This window comes from Leucoraja erinacea, chromosome 1 (genome assembly GCF_028641065.1).
Source record: "Leucoraja erinacea ecotype New England chromosome 1, Leri_hhj_1, whole genome shotgun sequence".
Lineage (NCBI taxonomy): Eukaryota > Metazoa > Chordata > Chondrichthyes > Rajiformes > Rajidae > Leucoraja > Leucoraja erinaceus.
The window spans coordinates 101,045,486-101,067,054 of record NC_073377.1 but is presented as its reverse complement, the minus strand read 5'-3'; positions in this window follow the sequence as shown (position 1 = coordinate 101,067,054).

Sequence of the window (21,569 nt, the reverse complement as noted above, 5' to 3'; positions counted from 1 at the left end):
ATATGTTAGGAGAATCATCTGGGCCACAAGAGACTTGACTGTCGATTCAGCTTTTTAAAACATAATATGATTTGCTCTAATACATTTACATTCAGGAAAATTGTCCCAGCTATGACAGAAGAAATCTCATATGATGTAAACTTGGACATGTGATTGAATCTTGTTTAATATTGCCAAATTGGACAGATACTGGCATCGAGTGAAACTTTAAGATCAGAAAGACAAGATCAGTAATAATAATTGGTCCACCCTTTGACACGTGGACTTCCAACTTGTAGGTCAAATGTGCCTGTCAGGTCAAATACATGTTAATTTGTTGTTGCTCTATCATCCCTGTACAGTAATGCAGGCAGTCAATTAGTGCACATGATGAATGAAGGACTTTGGTTTTCACTGATTAAGCAAATTTTTACCTTCCGCCACAACACATACTTGTGGAATTACTCGTGTGTGCTCATTTGTTAATTTGTCGTGAAATGTCCATCGCAATTTGAAAAAAAATACATAGAAGGAGAAAGAGTGGCTGCTCTGTTAGGTTGAATATTCATCACATAACTTGATCTTGTGAGCATGATTCCATTTGGTCCAAACTATGTGTCAGCCTACAGGGTATCTTCCTCCAGTTCATATACTGACCACTACATCATATGCCTTGGGTTGAGAAAAGGAATTAAATACTGGGAAATGGGAAACTGGCATGCAGATATACCTTGCAAGGGCACCATATCGACAGTGACATTGGTGATTATTTGAGGAATATTTTATCTTATGAGAAGAGGGTGGAAAATTAATATTGGCTAGGAAACAGGGAAACTACTGTGTATGAATATGAAAGCCAATTGTTATCTTATAAATGGATAGTTTGTGCCAATATATTGGAAAGACATTGAAACTCTGCTAGCAAAACACAAAATGCTGGATTAATTTAGCAGGTCATGCAGCATCAGTAAAGGGAATGGATAGATGATGTTTCAGATTTCAACATTCGCTATTCTTTAATGTCTACATTAAAGATCTGTATTCATGGTTACTACATATTATGCTTGATACATGATTTTTCGATTGCGTAGAGTGTCAGTACCATTTTTCCAGAATACAAATGTCAAAGACCAGAGGATATAGCTTTAGGCTGAGAGGGACAAGCTTTAAAATAGATGTGTGGGGCAATTCTTTTGCACAGGGGATGGTGAGTGCCTGGAATGCGCTGCCAGTGGTGGTGGTGGAAGCAGATACAAGTGTAGCATTTAAGGGACTTTTGGATAGGCACGTGGATATGATTATGGATATGTAGGGAATGGAATGAAGGGATATGAATTATGTTCAGGCAGATAAAAATTGGGTGTTGCAGCATGTTCAGCAGAGACATTGGGGCTGTTCCTGTGCTGTACTGTTCTATGTTTTGTGTTCTACGTTCTACATTTATTGCCCTTCCACACAGCAGGCCCAACTTCCACTTCTTTACTCCCAGGAACTGGAATTTTCTTATATAATTTTCTTACTTGTTTTTCCACCAGACTCCAATCATTGACTCAGAGACTCACAAGTTCCTCCTTGGAGAAACCACTTCAACCCAATCCTCCTCCAACCCAACTCAATTATCGATCTACATCCAAGACCGCAATACATTGCAGAGAATTGTGGATGCAGACTAGACCATCAACAGACCAATCTCCCTTCCGTTGACCTATTTACAACTCAGAACGAGTCTCACCTCAGCCATTCCCTTTTCTCCCTCTCCCATCAGGCAAGAGGTATAGAAGTATGAAAACGCTCACCTCCAGATTCAGGGACAGTATCTTCCCAGCTGTTATTATGCAACTGAACTATCCTACCAACAACTATCTACCTCATTGGAGACCCTTGGATTATCTTTGATTGGACTTTACTGGACTTTATCTTGCACTAAAGGTTATTCATGTCATTGCCTTTGTCTAGTGTCTGTGCACTGTGAATGGCTCCATTGTAATCATGTATTGTCTTTTTGCTGACTGGTTAGCATGCAACGGAAGCTTTTCACTGTACCTTGGTACACATGACAATAAACTAAACTCAAACACAAACTCAAACAGAATGGAGAACAAATCTGCAAGAGTACCTGCTGATGTGCTAGTGATATTGTGATGAGGTCTGAGGCCTAGACATTGGGCAAGTTCCCCAAACACTAACTCCTTTGAATTCCTAGGCCTTAGTCAAAATTTCCAACCCATATCTGTCTCAGTGGTGTTCTTATGTGGATTACAATATCAGCTACAAATATTAATGGAAGCCCTGGATTAAGTCACCAGTTGAACTGCAATGTACATTCCATCCTTCAAAACTTCAGCAAGGTGGGATGTGTCATTACGTTATTGATTAACTCAAACAAATGTGCAATCCAATTAGTTAAATATATTTGTTAAAGCAACATAATGAAATGGCCATACAAATACTGCAGATTTAATTCCAAAAGTAGATTAGACTATATGATCCATTGATTTTGGGATAAAATTGGGCCATGGGACCAATTACATGGAAACAAATATTTATTGTATTTGAATCCAACCAATGAACTGTTCAGGTAAACACAATAAATAAAACATAATTATGGATGCCAAAGTACTTTACATATTGAAACACCTTAAAATGTATATATCCTTTTTCCTGGCATCTCCCCTTCATGTAACATCATCGAGGATATTTCAAAAGCTTTTTCAAAGTTTTTGCTTCAAAGCCCAACTTATTTTCCTAGTAACTACAGGGAAAAAATCATCTACTCACTGAAATGTAATTGGCACTAAAATATATAACTCCGTTGATTCTAGAACCACAAGTGAGATTGTTACATCCTGGTGGAGTTCATTCTGTTCAGTACAAGCTTTTGTGCAATTTGTAGTTGCTCTTCTGTAACATTCGTGTTGAATATTGCAATTGTATAGAAAATACATCATATTCTTTTGGCTTTAATTACTAGATAGTCTGCAAACATTTTCTTTAGTTTAGTTGAGTTTAGTTTAATTTAGTTTAGTTTAGTTTAGTTTAGTTTAGTTTAGTTTAGTTTAGTTTAGTTTAGTTTTTGAAGGAAACCTAAGCACCCGGAGAAAACCCACGAGTTTAGAGTTTTTGTAGTTAGTCAGGATCAAACCTTTAGTATGCAGTTTACCACTTTTAGTTCTGAGTTTAGTAATTCATTCTTTGACATGGGAATGAGGGTACAGCACAATAAAAACATGGAACTGAAATCGAAGGCAAACCATAGAGTCGGTCAACATCTGGGGAATAAAAACACGAAGGTTATGGTGTGAGTTCCACTATGTACAAACTTCAGCCATACAGAGAGAAAGTAGAAGAGTCAGTGATCAAACCTGCGTCCCCAATTACGTGAGCCCAACCCAATATTCCACCATGCACCCCTTTCATCTGATGAGAACTGAGCCCGTTCCCAAATTCTTTGCAGCCCTCCCCTGCCTGCTTTAGCAGTGAAAAGTCCAGTGTTGGCAACTTTGTTAAAGTGTGTGGAACTGACAAAATGAGAAAATGCAATTTACACATAGTGAGTCGGTCAACATCTGGGGGAATATAAAACAAGTTATCATTTATGGTGTGAGTTCCACTATGAAGTAGAAAAATAATAGGCCAGCCATAATAATAGAGTGTGAAAGTAGAAGAGTTTTATATATTTATATTTTATGCATCAACCATATGTGAGTTAAGTTAGTTTATTATTTTCACGTGTGCCATTGAGATTACGGACTGCAATGTGATCCCATAACTCGGGCTGATCTTGTACTGTGGTGCTGCAGGAGGACCCACTGTCTTTCAGATAAAAAGAGAAACCAAGACTCGAGTTTTCTAAAGTGTTTAAGTGGCCCCGGGCAATATTCAAAGTAATTTTTTCTCAACATTTATCCCTCAATCAAAAATAAGAAATTAAAGATAGCGTTAAATCCAAGGAAAGGGAGGACAGAAAGCAAGCTGCATTTGAATGATCAAATAGATTATTAAGGAGGTCAGAAGAAATTTGAAGACAGGCCATTCAACTTCACTTTACAACTGATTGAGAGACACAGCAATACTGTACTCCCGAGGAGGAATTCTCCTTGATTTAGCTCAAGATTCCACCATGTGCAGTTTCTCATTTCTTCAACTTTTGTCTTTTCTCTTATCTACTCTGTTTTCTTTTTCTGATAAAGTATGGAGGCTTGTAGATTGACTTTGCCATTAAATTCCACTCTGCCCTGAAATTCACTTGGACTATCTTTCTTCCTTATCTTGATCTCTATGTCTGCATCACAGGGAACAGACTATGGACTGAATCTACTACAACCCCCCCCCCCCCCCCCGACTCCACAATTATCTGGACTACACTTCCTGCATCCACAATTATCTGGACTACACTTCCTGCATCAAAGATGCTATCCCCGATTCTTAATTTCTCTGTCTCCACCACCTCTGCCCCCAAGATGAGGCTTTCCATTGCAGGACATCCGAGATGTCCTCTTTCCTTCGTAAATTTGTTTTCCCCCTTCCATCATAGATGAATCCCTCACCTGCATCTCCTATGTGTCCTGTAGTTTTGCTCTCGTACCCCCTCCCCTCACAAGGATAGTGTTCCATTGGTCCTTACACCCCACCAGCCTCTTAATTCAACGAATCATTCTCCAACATTTCCACTGCCTTCAACATGATCCAACCACAGGTCACATCTTCTCATCCCCACCCACTTTGGCCTTCTGCAGAGATGGCTGCCTCCACAAACTCTTGCTTCACTCACTCCTTCCCACCTAAACCACACCCTCCCCAAGAAATTTCCCCTGCAACTGCACAAGATGCAACACCTGTTCCTATACCTCTTTCCTCACATTCATCCAAGAGACTCCAGCAGTACCACTCGGTGAGAGAATGAGATTCATGTGCACCTCCTCTAACCTCAGCTACTGTAATCAGTCTTTCTAAGATGGCCTCTTTTACATTGGCGAGACCAAGCATAGATTTGGCAATCGTTTCATCAAACACTTTCCCCATGTCCTGCTGGATCTTCCGCAGCCTAGTCATTTTAACTTCCCTTCCCATTCCCATACTGACCTTTCTGTCCTCATAGTCCACCTTGGGGAGTTTACAACCTAACAATCTGAACATTGACTTCTCTAATTTTAAGTAAATAACCTACAAATAATCTTTCCCCCCTCCACTTTCCTTTGTCCCACCTGGACTTGCAACCATTCATGCCCTTCCTCTTTCCCCTTCCCTTCCACCTATATTCCTTCCTCTGGCATCACAATTCAAACTTGTTTTATCCTTATCTCTGACGTTTTGCCTTTTCATCTCTGGCCTTTGTCCAACCATCTGCCTATCAAATAAAAACCCTTCATCTGTATCCACGTATCACTCGCCATCCCTTGTCCTGACCCTCCTCTCTTCTAGCTTTCTCTCCCCCCCACCACGATCAGTCTGAAGAAAAGTCCTGACCTGAACCGTCACCTACCCATGTTCCCTAGAGATGCTGCCTGACCCACTGATAGACACAAAGTGCTGGAATGAGCAGGTGACATTTTGGGTCAGAATCCCCTCTTCAGTCATTCCACTTTCTAATCCTTTTCAAACATCCATAATGTTTGCTCATAAGATGCCATCTCTGTTACCCTCTGTGTCAATGCTAACAACGAAGACCACAACTCCTACTTGTCCGCCTTTTCTTTTCACCACACTCTGCAGCCATTCATTGGCATCTTTATCTTCAACAACAGGCACATGGAATTTCATATCATCTTCAGAAACATTCAAAATTGATTTGAATGCTTTATGAAAACAATATCTTTGAGGAAAAAAACATTAAAATACCATAAGCTAAAGAAAAAAACATATTTCAGTACCTGTACATATGAGGAACAAAACACTTAAATCCAATTATTACCAGAAACTACAACAAATTAAAAATGTTAATGAACTAAATGATTGTTTTATCTTTCTCTCTCTACAGATGCTGCCTGACCTGCTAAGTATTTCCAGAATTTTCTGTTTTTAATTCATTGCAGTTGATTGGTGAAGCAGACCACAAGATACTGTTTTCATAATGCTAAGGAATAAATGGCCATATTAACTCTGTTTATTTGCATTTGTATTACTAAACAAATGCATTTCACCATGTGTGTACAAATAACATAGAAACAAACATAGAAATTAGGTGCAGGAGTAGGCCATTCGGCCCTTCGAGCCTGCACCGCCATTCAATATGATCATGGCTGATCATCCAACTCAGTATCCCGTACCTGCCTTCTCTCCATACCCCCTGATCCCCTCAGCCACAAGGGCCACATCTCTCTTAAATATAGTCAATGAACTGGCCTCAACTACCCTCTGTGGCAGAGAGTTCCAGAGATTCACCACTCTCTGTGTAAAAAAAGTTCTTCTCATCTCGGTTTTAAAGGATTTCCCCCTTATCCTTAAGCTGTGACCCCTTGTCCTGGACTTCCCTAACATTGGGAACAATCTTCCTGCATCTAGCCTGTCCAACCCCTTAAGAATTTTGTAAGTTTCTATAAGATCCCCTCTCTCCTAAATTCTAGAGAGTATAAACCAAGTCTATCCAATCTTTCTTCATAAGACAGTCCTGCCATCCCAGGAATCAGTCTGGTGAACCGTCTCTGCACTCCTTCTATGGCAATAATGTCCTTCGTCAGATTTGGAGACCAAAACTGTACGCAATACTCCAGGTGTGGTCTCACCAAGACCCTGTACAACTGCAGTAGTACCTCCCTGCTCCTATACTCAAATCCTTTTGCAATGAAAGCTAAAATACCATTCGCTCTCTTTACTGCCTGCTGCACCTGCATGCCTACCTTCAATGACTGGTGTACCATGACACCTAGGTCTCGCTGCATCTCCCCCTTTCCCAATCGGCCACCATTTAGATAATAGTCTGCTTTCCCGTTTTTGCCACCAAAATGGATAACCTCACATTTATCCACATTATACTGCATCTGCCAAACATTTGCCCACTCACCCAGCCTATCCAAGTCACCTTGCAGTCTCCTAGCATCCTCCTCACATCAAACACTGCCCCCCAGCTTAGTGTCATCCGCAAACCTGGAGATATTGCCTTCAATTCCCTCATCCAGATCATTAATATATATGGTAAATAGCTGGGGTCCCAGCACTGAGCCTTGCGGTACCCCACTAGTCACTGCCTGCCATTGTGAAAATAACAAAAAGCTATAGCATGTTATTTTAGTTGCCTCATTGGTATTGGGTAATATATTAACCATTCTATGTTAAAAAACTTAAAAGTTCAATATTTTATGAAAGAGATTGGTTAAATGCAATGTCACGTCCACACATTGTAAGAAACCATTTTCTTAAAATTTCAGACGTTTTTCTGTTTTTTTTATTCAGCACATAGCGATAGAACAGCACTTTCTTTGAACAGCCAGACAGCTGAACCTTTAATACGGGCAATAGGAATATCTGGACTTTCAGTTTTTCTCAAATTTGACCTAGAAAGAAAAATAATAATATTTTGCAGTTTTAACATTAGGGAAGAAGGATCTTTTGTGGCTTTCAGTACTGCATCTTGGTGGAACCAGTCTGTTGCTGAAGGCACTCTTCAGATTGACCAGTGTGTCATGGAGGGGGTGAGCTCCAATTGATCTTAGTGGATTATAGAGTCATACCGCGTAGAAACAGGCCCTTCAGCCCAACTTGCCCACACCCGCCAACATGTGTTTGCTACACTAGTCCCACCTGCCTGCATTTGGTCCATATCCCTCCAAACCTGTCCAATCCATGTACCCGTCTAACTGTTTCTTAAACGTTACTTTGTCACTGTGAAGTCTTCTTCAAAGTGACAGAACGAACAAGAATTTGATTCTATTTTTTCAAACCCAGCCATGCTCCACATCAGAAAAAATGAAAACTGCCTGTCATGTTAGTCATATAGTTTTGATTTAATTATCTTGCCCTTGCTACCAAGCTGTCCTTCCCACCTGCTCTCCCCTCCACCCAACACAGATCTTAACCTATCACCACTGGGTGATAGATTCAAACAACAGCCACTCCTTGTTGGACAAAATAATACTTTTCACAGACGGTTCAACCCTCAGCAAATGAAATAACCTGCCCAGAAATGATATACCGTATATTTTGCTGATCAAATGTTGTTCGCTCTCAGGAATTAAGCAGGAGAAACTGGTTTTGGGTAGCAGCACAAAGCTTGAGTTAAGGAATTAGCCGCCCATTTTACACTGACTGGTTTTCTTATCTAATGAAGTCAAATGGAAAATAAAATCAGGCAGGTTTAAAATAAGCTGTCGATTCTGAGAAAGCAATTTTAATTTAATTCCCCAAGACCCTTCCAAATGTTGATTTATACCAGTGGAGGCTGGCAATAAATGGGGTGAAGTATTCACTTTGTGTTGTGTCAGGTATTTTGTGCCAGTGGAAGGCAATTGGCTTAAAGACATTGTATTAATGGGTTTTATATTAAACTTCATGGAACAAATTGAATTTGTTTTCATAATAAGCTGATGCTGGATAAGCTGATTTATTAGGTAACACAGAAGCTATAAAGCACGAGAAGGTGTGCATTTGTTAGTGATTAAGACACCTCAAAATTACTTTGGCATTAGATTAATTACCTACAACAATCTTGAAGAGTGTTGTCAGCAACGATGCACCTCTTAAAACAATTTAGACTGGGTATCATCCCTCAATTTATCATAATGTCATGATGTATTTTCCCCGTCGCACTGGATCTTCTCTACAGCTTTCAACCCTCTGTAGATTTTGCAGGGCTTTGAGGTAGCAGGTGGGCTATAGGCCACTTTGAACTCGTTGTGCTGCCACAAAAACATTTTGGGAAAAGTTTCTGATCATGAGTCCATGCAACCCCATTAGTAGTAAATATAAATGATATATGATATGAGACGCTTGATGTGCAGACTCTGTGTATGGGTTTCAACTAGCCGGAACTGCTACCTTTTGCTCAATGTATGTTTACTTGACATTTGACTGCAGGTGGATACAAGGGTCATGGCCAGATGCCATGAAAATTTGAATGGATGATTGAAATGCTCTCTCAGTCACATTATTTCAGCTCTCTAAGGCATTTCAGTTCATCACTTGCTTTAAAACTGCCTCAGCTCAAAGACAATGGCAAAATTGCTCAAAACGAATATAGGAATAAAGGAACACATATGCTTTAAAAATCTCCTGTTGAGATAGATGGAGATCTGGTACACTGTGGGGGAAAAGGTAGGATATTAACCCTAGATCTAAATGCTTCATACCAGACTTTGTCTCCAAATAGATGCAACTGTTTGTTAAATGTTGTTGTATAAATAAGCCTAATGTGATGTTCTTATAGCAGATGACCTGAAAGCTGGCAGTGTTGCGGATAATGAGGAAGGCTGCCGAAAGACTGCAGAGGATATAGATCAAATGAAAAGATGGGCAGAGTGTAAGCAGATGGGATTTAATCTTGACAAGTGAGAGACATTAAACTTTAGAGAAACTGTGCGGTAACAGGCCCTTTGGCCCATTGAGTCCGTGCCAACCAGCAATCACCCCGTACATGGCACTAACCTACATGCTAGGGACAACTTATAATTTACAGAAGCCAATTAATCTACAAACCTGTATGCATTTAGAGTGTGAGAGGAAACCAGAGGACCTGGATAAAGCCCACATGGGCATAGGGAGAATGTACACTTACTGTAAAAGCCACCAAGGCTGCCAGTAAAACAATGAATATGAGGTGAATATTCACCACCAACCACCAAGATCCAGCAAACCCTGAGTGAGACCACCAAAATACAGATACCACCTGTAGTCTCTGGCGCTGTAAGGCAGCAACTTTACAGGTGTGGCACTGTGCCGCCCCTAGAGGTGAAGCCTTTATAAAACTCTAATAGGGGTAGGATGTATCTACTGAATGGTGAGGTGCAAAGGAATGGTGACCAAAAAAAGAGGCCTTGAGGTTCAAGTCCATTGTTCCTTGTAAGTGATAGCACCAATATAGGACAGAAGGCACAAGGGCACAGAATATACAAGTTGGAATATTACATTGCAGCCTTACAAAACACTTGATAGACTGCGCTTGAAGTAATGTGCACTATTCTGTCTATTATATTATTTCAATTTGCTATCCTTTTGAAAAGCCATGCCTAACATACCTCTGGACAATTTGTCAAATACCTTTTATTCAGATCAGTAAAACTTGAAAATACCATATTATTTCAAATATTAAATGTTTATTTTTGTGTAATTGACTGCATCTCTCAGTGGGCACGATCACATCTTAACAATGTGTAATTCATTGCTCTGATTTTATGGAGAACCAAGTAATGCGGAACAAAAGGAGAATTAAGCAATTTATAATTCAACCTCCAACAATTTCTGTCCTGGAAAAAATGTGTTTTGCCTAATATAATACAACAATACAATTCCTATTCCAACTTTGAAACACTTGTCTCCGAATATTTTGAAGTTTGTTGATTGTCGTAGAGATTTAAATTTTCAATGTAAGGGTCAGGTTTTCAAGAGCCTATTCTTGTATCTCTGCGACCAAAGCCTATATTGGGAAACACTAAAAATCAGATGGAGTAGGTCTTGTGTGTGCTTCTGTCAGCCGAGGCTAGCAAAAGGCATTGTGTTTTTGTTCAACCAGTCCAACATGTGAATGATAACATTTAAGCATTGAAGTTGATTAACATTAGTTTATGTTGCACAAACAGTTCCAATTTGCATCACATTACATCAGTCTAATTTTCATGTTGGTTACTGCAATAAAGATTTTAACAATAGTTTAAATTGTTTGAAAAATCAGACAGAAACTAGTTTGCTTGTTTTGTTCTTGAAATGAGCATTATTGAAAAGGCTGCAATATTGTCATCTGAAGCTTCTGCTAACTGCATTTAAACTAATCCATCATCCTGCTGATGTTACTGTCATGATATTCTTCCACAGGGGATTTGGGGTTTTGACCAAAAGGCAATGTATATATTGTATACAATATATACAATGTAAAAGGCATTGATATACTTTTAATTCAGGAATTTGAATTGACACCACAATAGCAGAGACTGTCAAGGCAAAGGACGAGTAGACTGTATGATTCCCAAAACTGCGCTGAGTTGTAGTAATATGAGATGAGGAATTGGGCTGTAGTGCATAATGCCTGTTGCTCAGGCACTTGCGCAGTGAGGCACTAAGTTTTTAAGAGAATAACATCACTCAATATCAAGCAGCAATCAAGTTAAGCTTGAGCAACCCAGATGACATGCACGATATTAGCACATTTTCTCAGGTGAAGAATGGTGAAATATGCAGCATTGTCAGCTGGCACCACACCAATGGAACTTAGCTGTGCACAAGGAATTCCAGATAAAGACAGCTTTCTCATTAAAATTAATGCTGTATTTTCTTCCTAATTGTTGGTAAAACAATGAGAGTACTTTAAAATAATATCAAATAAAAATACACTAATTCAGTAAAATTGCACATTCCAGAGCCTTTACCATGTTTTAATTTTCATACAGCTGAATATGGCACACTACTGCATGGAGAACACCTGAAGGAATTCAACATTTCCACATGGCAAAAGCAAATCCTTTAGGTTTTCTTACATAGAGATAGAAGAACGTTGTACATTCTCCATCATTGCTTGCACCACAACTGTGCACAGTGCAACAGGACTCAATTTACACTTGCATCGCCCAAGTGAAATATAAGGTGCTGTTCCTCCAATTTGTGTTTGGCCTCACTCTGACAATGGAGGAGGCCCAGGACAGAAAGGTCAGTGTGGGACTGGGAAGGGGAATTAAAATCAGGCGGACTGAGCGAAGGTACACAAAAATGCTGGAGAAACTCAGCGGGTGCAGCAGCACCTATGGAGCGAAGGAAATAGGCGACGTTTCGGGCTGAAACCCTTCTTCAGACTGATGGGGGGTGGGGGGGAGCATGGAAGGAAAAAAGAAGGAAGAGGAGCCCGAGGGCAGGGGGATGGGAGGAGACAGCTCGAGGGTTAAGGAAGGGGAGGAGACAGCAAGGGCTAGCAAAACTGGGAGAATTCAACGTTCATGCCATCCGGACGCAAGCAACCCAGGCGGAATATGAGGTGCTGTTCCTCCAATTTCCGTTGTTGCTCACTATGGCAATGGAGGAGACCTAGGACAGAGAGGTCGGATTGGGAAGTGGAGGGGGAGTTGAAGTGCTGAGTCACCGGGAGGTCAGGTAGGTTATTACGGACTGAGCGGAGGTGTTCGGCAAAACGATCACCCAACCTCTGCTTAGTCTCCCTGATGTAAATCAGCTGACATCTAGAGTAGCGGATACAGTAGATGAGGTTGGAGGAGATACAGGTGAACCTTTGTCGCACCTAGAATGACTGCTTGGGTCCTTGAATGGAGTTGAGGGGGGAGGTGAAGGGACAGGTGTTGCATTTCTTGCGGTTGCAACGGAAAGTGCCCGGGGTGGGGGTAGTACAGAAGGGAAGGGAAGAATTGACAAGGGAGTTGCGGAGGGAGCGGTCTTTGCGGAAGGCAGACATAGGGGGAGATGGGAAGATGTGGCGAGTGGTGGGGTCACGTTGGAGATGGCGGAAATGGCGGAGGATTATTTGTTGTATTTGCTGGCTGGTGGGGTGAAAGGTGAGGACTAGAGGGACTCTGCCCTTGTTGTGAGTGCGGGGATGGGGAGAGAGAGCAGTGTTGCGGGGTATGGATGAGACCCTGGTGCGAGCCTCATCTATGGTGGCGGAGGGGAATCCACGTTCCCTGAAGAACGAGGACATTTCCGTTGACCTGGTGTGGAACGTCTCATCCTGGGAGCAGATGCGGCGTAGGCGGAGGAATTGGGAGTAGGGGATGGAGTTTTTACAGGGGGCAGGGTGGGAAGACGTGTAGTCCAGATAGCCATGTGAGTCAGTTGGTTTGTAGTGTATGTCGGTCAGAAGTCTGTCCCCTGCGATGGAGATGGTGAGGTCAAGGAATGGTAGGGAAGTGACTGAGCGAAGGTGTTCAGCGAAACGATCACCCATTCTATGTCTGGTCTCGCTGACATATAGGAGCCCACACCAAGAACAACGGATACAGTAGATGAGGTTGGAGGAGGTGCAATTGAACCTCTGCCTAATCTGACTGTCGAGGTCCCTGGACAGAGTTGAGGGAGGAGGTTTATGAACAGGCGTTGCATCTCCTACAGTTGCAGGGGAAGGCACCTGGGGAATGGGTGGTTTGGGTGGGAAGGGATGAGTTAACCTAGAAGTTGCGGAGGGAATGCTATCTGCGGAAGGTGGAAAAGGGTGGAGATGGGGAGATGGAACTAGTGGTGGGATCCCGTTGGAGGTGGCAAAAATGTTGGAGGATTATGTGTTGTTATGCAGAGGCTGATGGTGTGAAAGTCCCCCTGGTTCTTATCATTCAACCCATCAGCCGTTGCAAAATCAATAATCATTGCTCATAAATTCTCATCCAAATCTTTGATATTAACACAAATATCAATGGGTTCAGCACTAATCCCCAAGGCACACCAGTCATTACAGACCACGTCTGAAAATACCCTTCCACCACCATGCTCCGCTTCCTTCCCTGATGCCAACTCTGGATCTAGTTTGCTTACTCTCCCTGGATGTCTTGTGATCTGTGGCCTTACTTCCTGTGGAGGGTAGATGTTCTCCTCCAGCCAGGAGGAGATGTGCTGTAAAAAAAAGACATAAAGTCCTGGAGTAACTCAGAGGGTCAGCCAGCATCCCCGAAGAACATGGATAGGTGATATTTTGGGTTGGGACCCTTCTTCAGACTGACTGTTGAGGAGGGGGGGGGGGGGGGGGGGTGGTGTGGGGGGGGTTTGGGGGGGGGGGGGGGGGGGGTGGGGGGGGGAAGAATACCTAGGAGAGATGGGGGGCAGGATAAAGTGTGGCAGGAAAGAGGTAAACATAGGTGAGGGATGAGAGGCAGATGATTGGACAAAGGTTAGAGATGAAAAAAAGGTGTGAAACAAAGCATTGGAGAGTTGCGAATTTTGAAGTTAAAGGAAGGAATGTAAGTGGACAGTGAGGTGAGGGGGGAAATTGGTGCAAATCTAGGAGAGGCACAAAGGGTGAAGGAAGAAAACGAAGATGTATCGGTGAGAAAGGGAAGGGGGGAGGCTTGAGTTCCTCCGGCAATTTTGTTTTTATTTTTCAGATTCCAGCATTGACAGTTTTATTTGTTTTCCACCATTTATTGGCTGTTTCTGAATGCCTTTGAGAAAGTGGTGTGGAGCTGTTTTCTTGAACCACTGCAGAACCACTGGTAAAGGTATACGCAGAATGTTGTTAGCAAGGGAGTCTCAGTATTTAGACCCAATGGTGATAAAGGAGCAGCAATATATATTCTGAGAATGGTATGCACCTCAGAGAGAAACCTGCAGATGGTGACACTCAGAACAACAGATACTGGAATTGTGAGCAAATCACAAAATGATGGATGAACTCAGCAGGTCAGACAATATCTAGTGAGGAAATGTATATGTGTGGATTCAGTTTGAGATTCTCCGTCAGTCTGAAGAAGGGTCCCAACCCGAGATTCACCTATCCAATCCCTCCATAGATGCTACCTGACCCAATGAGTTCCTACAGCCCTTTGTGTTACCTGTAGATGGTGTTCTCTTCTGTCTACTGCTTTTGTCCCTTCTCAGTGGCTGAGATCTTGGGTTAGGTGAGTGCTTTCAGAATATCATAGGTGAGGAATTTCAGTGCATTTTCTGAAGGTACACACAGCGGAGAATATATGTTTAAGATAGTGGAATAGCTATGCCTTGTCGATAAGGCAACAGCTTTAACGTGGCAGTGAGTCATTTAGAAACAGCAACATAGAAAATAGTTGTAGGAGTAGGCCATTCTTAACAGAAAAAAAATGAGATTAGTGGTCACCGAGTGATCAGCTGAATTGGCAAAATGGATGTGATCAAAATCAAACAAATCCATTTATCATTGTCAACAACTGCCACCTTAAACTGCATTGTGCAGGTGAAGTGAAAATGAACATGCATTTGATTAGTGCCTTTCATAACCTAAGGATGTCACACACTCTCCATAGAAACATAGAAAATAGGTGCAGGAGTAGGCCATTTGGCCCTTCAAGCCAGCACCGCCATTCAATATGATCATGGCTGATCTTCCAGCATCAGTATCCCGTTCCTGCTTTTTCCCCATATCACTTGATTCCGTCAGCCCTTAGAACTAAATCTAACTCTCTCTTGAAAACATCCAATGATTTGGCCTCCACTGCCTTTTGTGGCAACAAATTCCACCGATTCACAACTCTTTTTGTGCACAACATTTGATAGAATATCCATCTGCGGAGTTGCTCTTGCACTTGGAGTATTCATGTGGCTGGTCTGGGTTATTGGTAGGTGGAAACGCATGAACGATAATACCATTGGATATTAGGGATGATTGGATTGCCTGTCCCTTGTATGAGACGGTCATTTACTGGCACTATGATATATTATTTGCCATTTATGTGATTCTAGTTCTGTAATATGTGGAAACCTCTTCCAAACACAGATGGCTCAAGGTGGGTAACAGATACTGTCTTGCTTATGTTACTCATGTAAAATTGTTAAAAAATCAACACTCTTTATTTCTGGCTCTGTCCCTTTACTATGACCTCTTAGTGAAATGGACCTTCAAGCTTCTTCCTGTCCGTAATCCAATTTGTTTAGATTATCACCGTCAGCATGATTTCACACTTTTCCCAATGTGAAGTTGTGCACAATTAGATCTCAATGGATTTGGTTGAAGAACCAGGGCATAACCAAGAGAAGTGGCATTGACAGGAATCCATTGCTCTCCTGGATATCTACTGCCAATCTTCTACAGAAGTTGTGGTTGGATATTGGCAAAATCACCTGAAAAATTACCGGTATGTATCAATGTTTGTTTTGTGCTGATATCTGTAAACTATGTCACCTTGCACTAAATACTCCATTGTGGATGGTATTTATGCACACCTTTGACTGAGGCTAATGTGCAGTGCTAATGCCGCTAAATCCCCCCCATCTAGGTAGCTACTGGTATAATATTTTATCTTGCTATGCAGTTGACTGTATTATGCCCACCGGTGCATCAATCCAAATGACATGATAACTACACCAATCATGCATTATAATTGAAAAACTAAATAAGATTATCTTTCTCCTTTGATTTATGCTTTTCATTTGTCTTTATTTTAGATTAATTATGTTTTGCAGCACCTTCTTGAATTAAATGTAATATTAAATGCAATATTCAGTTCTAATGCCTAATTGGATTTTCAGTACATGTAGATCGAAATGAAAGATTCTAAAAAATAATACAAGCAAAATTTGACAATAAATTTCTGAAAAGAAAACCTGTTTTGTCATCAAAATTGATAAATTGTTTTGATCTATACAATGTACAAAAATTGGATCATTGCCTTTTATTCTCTCAGCAAATAATAGTGTGCAATGTTATTAGTTAACCTTCAACAGACTTCAACTGCATTGACGACTAAGGAGAGATGATTAGTTAATTGGGAAATTCGCTGGTAATGAATTTCTAATATGTTGAACTGAAATTCTGGAGATGATGAATCACAGATACAATCAGCAATTTTTGTACTATACATTACTATTCAATAATACTGAAGGCAAAAAGCTTCTGACTGCTTTAATAGCTTGGGTAAACCTACAGGACAAACAATTCTGATACAAGCGTGTCTAGAGATTCCGTGCCTGCCTCTCTTAATCATTTTCCTCTTGCGAATATGAATTGGAATAATGAGTCAATTAACTTGCTAAAATGGCAATGATATGCAAAATAGCCCGCAAGTCAGGAGTTCCAATGTCTGGATTTTAACAAGTGCCCCATACTGTGCATGACTGATTATTTTTCACTGCTGTAAACATGCCTCACTGTGTCCCTTTTCCTCTCAGTGCAAAGCTAAAGGTTTAATTGCACAGGCCAATTTATTAATTAATTCTATGTAACCCACGAAGTCTTGAAAAATTATTGTGTGTGAGAGTTTCTAACCTTTGACTCTGCTTGACTTTTCCGGCAGGTGATTCTGCCTGTAGGTCAGATACAGATTAAGTAAACCTTGGTTCATATAGGCTCCTGATTTTATGTATTTGCAGAATTGAGGTTGATTATCTTAATCTATAATGGGTGAATTGATTTCTAATATTTTAGTAATTGTGATAGACACAAAAATGATTGAAAAAGTAAGAACCTGATTGTTTTGCTTCAAAACAATTTCTAGTTAAGCCATCAATACTCAGAGATACTCAGAAAAGGCAGCACGGTGGCACAGCGGTAGAGTGGCTGCCTTACAGTGCCAGAGAACCAGGTTTGATCCTGACTTTGTGTGCTATTTGAACATTTGTATGTTCTCCCCGTGGCCTGCGGGGGGTTTCTTCGGTTTCCTCCCACACTCCGAGACATACAGGTTTGTAGGCTAATTATGAATTGTCCCTAGTGTGTGTAGTGTCAGTGTGTGGGCATCATTGGTCAGCGCAGACTCAGAGCCGAATAGCCTATTTCTGCGCTGTTAATGCTTTTATTTTAGTGAGTGCAAGGAAAATATAATTAACTAAAAGATGAATTCTACTCAGAAATAACTGTTTCTACAAAACAGATGTTAAAATATGTACATTGGAAAACTTTGTAAGATGCTGTAATCGGAAGAGTTAGGGCTAATTTCTTACTACCACCTCAGGAGGACCAACCTAAAAGATAATTCCTTCCTTCCCAAAAATCCAAGTGAGCCATTTTCAAAGTGGGTTTATTATAATGTGTACAATTGATCTATGCATTCACTACTAAAATCATGTTGGAAAGTTAATTATCATTTAACTTGTGTGGTTTCAGCAGCTGGTATAGATTCTCTTTTATGACTCATTCAAATAACTGTGGCCAGGACATCAGTTACTGGGCTAATGGTGGACAAGTTTTGTTTGACACCTTTGTGTGAAGGATTTTACAAAATAAGAGAAAGGAAGGCTTATATTTCTATAGAGTGTTTCACAACTTCAGGGAGCCCCAAAGTGCTTTGCAGACGATAAATAGTTTAGTCAAAGTCGGAAATTGTCACAGTAAATAAAGGGAAATCCGGTAAGAGAATTACAAGCATGTACAAATGTTCTCCCATTAAATGAAATGCCTGGAAAATTACAAAGATTCTGTTAAATACCCAATTTTCCTCTATTCTCTGTCAATGTGGTCATCTAAAACTCTGCTGCCCATGACTAAATTCGCAGTCAGCAGAAGTCAGCCGGAACCGCCCCGACAATATTTCAGTCTTTTTCATAAACATTAACTTAGAAGAGCTATTCAAAAATAAGTCAGCCAGCAGCGTGATATAATCGCATGCATAGAATATTTCAATTCGACCAAGCACCCTGACACCCTCTTCACAACCTCCAGATAGGTATTGTCCATCTGGTAAACAGTTTGGAGGGAGTAGCTTTGGGTGTCGTCAATATTGACTCCAGATCCAATGAATTCATGTGGCAACAGGTTAAATCTGGGCAATGAATCTCTCAAATGATTGCAACATTTGCTTCTCCTCCATATTGGTGAATACCTGGAGAAAGCACTTGAAAATCCATAACCAAGACTGGCTTGGAAGTATCATCCATAACTGAGTGTTAGGAATGCTGAAAGACTTGGTGCTAAACTGTGTCTTTGGCATGAGTTAAGTGAACCAACATGGGGATCTATTTTAACCTTCGTCTGTTGCAGATGCATCTGTCCATGACAGAGTTGGTAAAAAAAAGGGGGAAATGGGATTCACGGGATTGCTCTGAGAGCTACCATGGACTCAATGGGCAGAATAGCCTTCTATATTAAAAGAAAATATAAATATAACACATAAAGGACCATAGGATGGTCATTGTGGAGAAAAGTCATAACTAATTAAAACATTTATGATCATACCTTTTTCCTTGTGACACTTGTAATGAACAATGGAAAGATCTTATGTGAGATCAAACCTGAGCAGGATCCCCCTCTGCTGTTATCTCCATGCAAGGGCTAGGATCACGATGTAGCCAGGAAATTATCAGGGGAGAATTACCAGCAAGTTTGGAGTTCCTGGATTTATAGAGGACTCTTAAAAACAAGTCAGGAGATTTGAAAGGTGAAAGTAATGAGTTGCATCCAACACCCAGCAAAACACAGGCTATCATCGCTGTCAATTACGCAGTCTCCATTTCTGTTTGGTAATGCCTTCATCATATGCCCTGGGATGTTTGTTATGTTAATTAAGTATTAGCTGCAGAATTTCAACGATAATAGAGAAAAAATCTCTTTCTTCTAGACAAAGAGACCTTTTCTGGATCTGTACAAGCCCACCAACTCTCATAGACATCTCAACCTTACTCCCTCCTACCTTGCCTTTCGTAAGGATTTTTATTCCATCTTCCTAGTTCCTCCACCTCCACCATATCCACTCTAATAATGAAACTATTCACAGGGGTACTTTCCTTTCTGTCATTCTTTATCCTTAACTATAGCTTCCCTTCTACCGTAGTGGACAAAGCCCTTAACTGTGTCCCATCTATTTCCCAACCATTTACTCTCATACTGCCCCTTCCTGGCTAGAGGAAGGAAGGAGATCCCCTGGTCTTCACTTTTCAACTCATCAGCCACCACCTTCGGCAAATATTGTTGAGTTTAGTTTAGAGATACAGCGCGGAAACAGGCCCTTCGGCCCACCGAGTCCGCACCAACCAGCGATCCCTGCACATTAACACTATCCTACACCCACTAGGGACACTTTTTTGCATTTACATCGAGCGAATTAACATACAAACCTGTACGTCTTTGGAGTGTGGGATGAAACCGAAGATCTCGGAGAAAATCCACACGGTCACGGGGAGAACGTACAAACTCTGTACAGAAGTCTGTACAGAACCCGTAGTCAGGATTGAACCCGGGTCTCCGGCCCAGCTAGTTTGTTTCAACATTTCCACAACCTATTATTTGATGCCATCACCAGATACAGATAATGTGGCACAGTGGTAGAGTTGATGGCCTAGAGTGCTAGAGATCTAGGTTAAATTCTAACTATCGGTACTGTCTGTATGGAGTTTGTACATTCTTCCTGTGACCGTGTGGATTTTCTCCAGGTGATCTGGTTTCTTCCCACACTCCAAAGACATACAGGTTTGTATGTTAATCGACCTGTAAAATTGTAAATTGTCTCTAGTGTGTAGGATATTGCTAGTGTACGTGCAATTGGCTCAGACACAGTGGGCCGAAGGGCCTGTTTCCATGCTGTATCTCTCTAAAGTAAAGTCTAAATCTTCCCCTTCCTTCTATTTGGAACATTTCAAGGGGCCCATTTCCAACTCACTGATTTGCTCTTCCATTTCCACCAACTTTTCTCCTTCACTCAGCAACTCCCAATTTATCACTCGTTTGCCTCCTTCCAATCTCCTTCCATATGAACCAGCAATTCATTAGTATTTCTTCCAATCTGGTGCATTGTGTTTGATGTTCACGTTGGGATCCTCTCTGAGTCTTATGATCAAAATGCAGTATGGGTGACTGCTCTGTGGTGCATCTTCATTCAGTCCAGAGAGGCGACCACACGGCCCAGTTACCTGTGTCACTTTAACTCTCTATTTCACTCTTTGTCTGATCAATCTGTTCATGGCCTCCTGTACTCTTACAGCTATGTCCAATGTATGTTTAAGGATCAGCACTACATACACCCTCTGGAAATATTGCAGCCTTCAGGTCTCAAGGTTGATTTCAATAAATAACTTGCTTTCTCCTTGAGTTTTGTCTCTTAGTCGCCTTTTTGTCACATTTAGTCCCGCATTGTCACCCTTTTATCTCCTTTTCATTGCTAGATTTTGTTCACCCATTTGCCGATCAGAACCACCACACTTGTATCGACCTATTACTGGCCTGGCTTTCTTCTGCCATCACCCCCCCCTTCATTTCTAGTTTTTTCCCAGTATTACAATCAGCCTGAAGAAGTGTCCCGACCCAAGTCGTCACATATCAATGTCCTCCAGAAACGCTGCCTGATCCATTGAATTATTCCAGCACCCTGTGTTCAAAATTTGCTTTCTCTGTATGTTTCTAAAGAGGTATTGATAATAGTTTGCTTTCAGCTTGTATATACTTAAGAGAAACTGACAACATTTTCAGCATGTTTTTGAAGCAGAATCTGCTGAATGACTATTTTCCACTGCGCACCCTGGCTGCGCTCGGAGAATGTCTATTGCCAGAAGCATAGAATTATAGAGTCAAATAATTATACAATCTAGAAACAGGCCCTTCAGCCCAACTTGCCCAAACCAGCCAACGTGGGCTGGTGTGGGCAAGCTACACTAGTCCCACCTGCCTGCGTTTGGTCCATATCCCTCCAAAACTGTCCTATCCATTAGCAGCTAAGGGATTTATGCTTACAACCACGGAGTTTGCGCTTCAGATGTTTGTTCAGATGGAATAATTTCCTAGGTTATTGGTAGAGATGGTAATGCCATGGTTATGTGGTTAGACGTGATTATTGGAGATTATTGCCTTGGTTTCTGGTGGCATGAATGCTACTTGGCACTCATTAGCTCATCACTAAATG